Raw genomic sequence first — 4,394 nt, 5'->3', positions numbered from 1 at the left:
ATAATACTTACATTCTCTGTAATTTAATGGAGCCTACATCCATATCCTGAACCACATTTTCCATGTGTATAAAAGGAATGCGTCCCATTTAACAAGGATGCACAAAATAATATAAATCCATATTTGTATTCTTCCAATTCATTGCATACAGTCCATATACACTACCAACTTCTTACGAATGTGCTGTCTTTGTTTATATCGCTGGTGCTTGACAGGGAATGGACTGTATAATAGGATGGAGACAGTGCCGGAGATGAACCTCCATTGACCAGATTAGCACCTTGCGCGTGATTTCGCCAAACCCACTTGTGCCTAAACTTAGCGCACTTGCACGAAAATACCAATACTTCATGGCCATACCCATTGGCTTTGCACTTATGAGTTAAGGCATCGCGCTCAATGCTTGCATGCTTAAAATAGGGCCCACCGATTTAATTGTGGAGGGGTGACAGACATACCAACTCCCCCAACTCTCTCCCTCTGATTCCCTGTCACGTAGAGCTCGCCGAAATAACAACAAGAGTACAGCGTAAACACAAACAACTGTAACAGAGTGATTAAGGGTGCGATTCATTGAGTATCTGTATCTTGTAAATGTGTGTGATTGTGTATTTATCCCCTCAAGGCTTGCCGTAGAATGAGTATGTCCATATGCAGCTTTCAGTAAATAAAGAAATTACTTCCCGTTAAAAACGACTGTAGTGCCTCCGCTATCTGATTTCATTAGTAATTTTAGTGTAGGAGAACCCCAGGAAAAACACGTGGTGACAGAATCACTATGGATTACAATCTATAATTATGGATTATCATCACAAATGCTTGTGATGATATGCGGCTGAGTGCGATCATGGATGAAAATGTTCAGATCAGCATGACGTCTTGTCAGTTCTTCAGTAAAAGAAGATTATTGGTCACTGGACAAGAACACAATCGCCAGCCCTAGATTTTGGTGTGCTTTTCCAGGTGTTGGAAACATTAACTCAGTAGAGAGTCCCAACGGTCAAGGAATTAAAAACCTTCTACCGGCAGATGGTAATGCGCTCCATAACAAAAAATCTAAACTTGCAGCAAATTTGCTGCTCGTTATTTTCACATGCAAATTAGCTTATGATTCGCCGCAAATGTCTGCCAGAAGTTTGCAGCTCTTCGCCAGTAGTAGTGAATCTCCGGCAAACCTTTGGCAACAATGGAAAATTTGCCACAAGTTTGCCGCAAAGCTCATTTGCATATGAACATTACCAGTGGTGAATTTGCCATGAACTCTTGATTTTCACAAGGGCTTTCATTATGTAAATGAAAGTTACGCCTGAAAATCGCTGGAAAACTCGGCTAGTGTGGCGCTGGCTTAAATAAGGACAATAACTACCAAAAGCATGTGAATGTATGTGCCTGACGAAATGGAAAACTGCTAAGGTCCTTGTGGTGGTGGGGGCATTGTTTAGCGCCGGCTTGTGAATGGAGAGCGAGATCAGGAGGTGAGAATGTTAAGGATCATCACCTGGCAACGATTGTCTCTAACAGCTGTTTGTCATTGCAGTGAGAGTGGAGATGGGTTTTAAGAGTGAGCCGGATGCCAGTGAGGGAAGAGAGAGTTACCACACACACCCAGAGACTGTGCTGAACTGTTTCCGCTGAAAAGTGTGATTTTTAGTTTAAAATAAACATACCGTTTGAGTTGGATTCGCCGTCTTCCGCTTCCTCCTTTCGCCTAACTGTGAACATTGTTACAGTCCTTATCCTAGAAACTTGTTAACAGTTTTTTTTTTTTTAAAACACAGCTGATTCAAAATTCACATTTGGGGTATGTGTGTAATTTTACACATAAATCTAAAATTGCCATTATAAAAACACATATGAAAATCCATTGGGAACCCATGGCTTGAAAAGTTGTCTTCTGGTTTTTTGGACTACAACCTGAACAGCTGTATGTTCTAAACCCAGGTGATTTAGGTATCATGTAAATGCAGTTTTCTTGCATTGTTGGATTATTTGAGCTGATTTTTGGCAGTCATCAGTGTATTGGTGTGAATGTAAATGCACTTATTTCTTTGTTTAGCACCATAGGAATCAATTTTTTTGTTTTATTTATCTTATTTGAATACCACTCCTTGTTAATAACATAAATGTATTGCACATTGGATCAGTAAATGTCCAAAAAAAGAAAAAAAAAAGACATTTAATTAACTTCCCTGTTGTGGGATAAGAGTCATGCATGATAATTTGGCTATTTTAGCAAATATAAACATAATTTAAACATTAAAACCAAGTGGTAAATGATTACCAATTACATAGCTCATACCTCAGATAAATCATAAAGACTAGGCATATACACCTGGGATGTGCGACAAGTCACCTGCCCTAGCATCCCAAACGTCCTAAGGTCTTGGCAGCATGCAAAGAGATGTCAATCATCTGTAAACCAATCCAACATGTGAGTGGGAGGGTTCCAGGGATCATGTTCTGCTAAGAATCTGCACGGCACCAAGCAGCCTTTAACATTTACTGAAGTCAAACATCAACAGTCTCATGTTAACCTGCCTCTGATGGAAACGATAAAACCTTTCAGGGGGGGCAATAATGAGAATATAAGTCTGAGAAAGCCTGTATTTACAATCCTACCTGTGTTGATGTCTCGGACAAATTTAAAATGCTACACTGTCTCCCACTTTTTTCTCTCACAATCACTAAATATCTACTAAGGTTTGTAGAGTTTATCATTTCTAAACCTCACTTGAAATGTAATGATTTTGAACATGTCTTATAATTTAACTGACATCCTGTATTTCTCTATTAATTGCAATTACCAGTTTCAGTTGCAAGAGCAGTGGAAATATTCTGTCTGCAGGTTAACCAGCACCTGATTGAAGTCTCTTGAGTCGATGTGTATCTGATGTGATATGATGTACCTCAGAGAGGATACTTGAAGAGAGAGAGTCTCTCACAGATCAGAGATATCACTGATCCCATAATAATCCCATGATAATCCTACTGCGAGACAGCACTTAATCATCATGTTTGTAATGTGATATGGATTAGACCATTAGCTATCAGCATGGGTACCAGACTGACACGCCATAGGCACTAATACAACCCAAACAGCCTGGAATTGAGCCATTGACATGGGCCAGAAAACAGGTCCCATTGTAAACTGTAACATCCTTTTCTAAAAACTGAAATCTCCAAATGTTGTCATTTTTGACAGAAAATAAATAACTACATAAATAAAAGAACTTACACTGTGTTTAAGTTAGTACTTATTGGATTTTACAATGACAGATACCGATGACGATATCTAAAGAGCAATTAGCAGTTTCCAGTATAATGCCGATAGACACATAATAGAATTTAATCACAGCAAATGAGATGTGCAAAATTGCTGAAATGAACTCTTATTTTACTTATTTTTGTGGGCTTGGGACACAGTTATCGATTGATGCCAATACTCTTAAACGGCCAAAAATAATTCAATTAAATGTGCTGCAAGCAATTTCAGCCATTTCATAAGTTTCCACCGTTTTACTAACCTCAACAACACACCCTCTCTCCAAAACCCGCCCTCCAAAGACATATCTGCAAATCTTATGTCAGCAAACCCGAATGCATGTGCACATCTGATTGACAGGCATATAGCATTTTGGGTTATACTGTTTATATTGTAAAAGATTTGTATTTTTTATTTTAGATGCATTTTGGGCAATCAATTTGAAATGGGACAATGCTAAAGACAGCTGTAACAGCGTCCAGATTGTTTTGAGATTTGTCCACTTCAAACACATTCAGACATTGGGCTCGTAGTACTACAGCAGTGGAGCACCGCCTAATAAAACAAGAGTTTAAACTTTGCCTGTTATGTGTGGATTTGAAGGGAAACAACCATCTGTTCTGAAATTTTTTAAAAGCGAATACATGTACATGTACATGCACAAGAATGTCACAAAATCCTTCAGTGTGTCTACTATCTACAACACAGATATTACAAGCATGCACATTCGAAGCTCAGTTAATACATGTACCCACTAAAATGCTCTAAATGTCATTTTTGCACTCATATTAAAAGCATGTAGAATTACGAGAAACTGTGCTACTGTTTTTAGAGTTTTCGTTTTCTTCTTTTACTTTTTATTGTGCTGAATTATCATTCAGTAACACACAGACATAATGATTTATGTATGTCGTCATGAAATCAAAGACTCTCCCCTCGAAATCTAAACACAGGTGGTCAAAAGAGACCACCAGATGTAATGGTAATGTGTCTCGCTTGTACACTTGTGATCGGATCACCCAAAACCCATCTTAATACCATGTGTACACATGGCCTCAGTCAGGGACGAATGGTCATGTAGTTGATACACCCAGTCTTCGATTAGTCTTGTTGTGTGCACACCAGCATGACG

Source organism: Myxocyprinus asiaticus, chromosome 7 (assembly GCF_019703515.2).
Source record: "Myxocyprinus asiaticus isolate MX2 ecotype Aquarium Trade chromosome 7, UBuf_Myxa_2, whole genome shotgun sequence".
Lineage (NCBI taxonomy): Eukaryota > Metazoa > Chordata > Actinopteri > Cypriniformes > Catostomidae > Myxocyprinus > Myxocyprinus asiaticus.
This window is presented reverse-complemented; position numbering follows the sequence as displayed.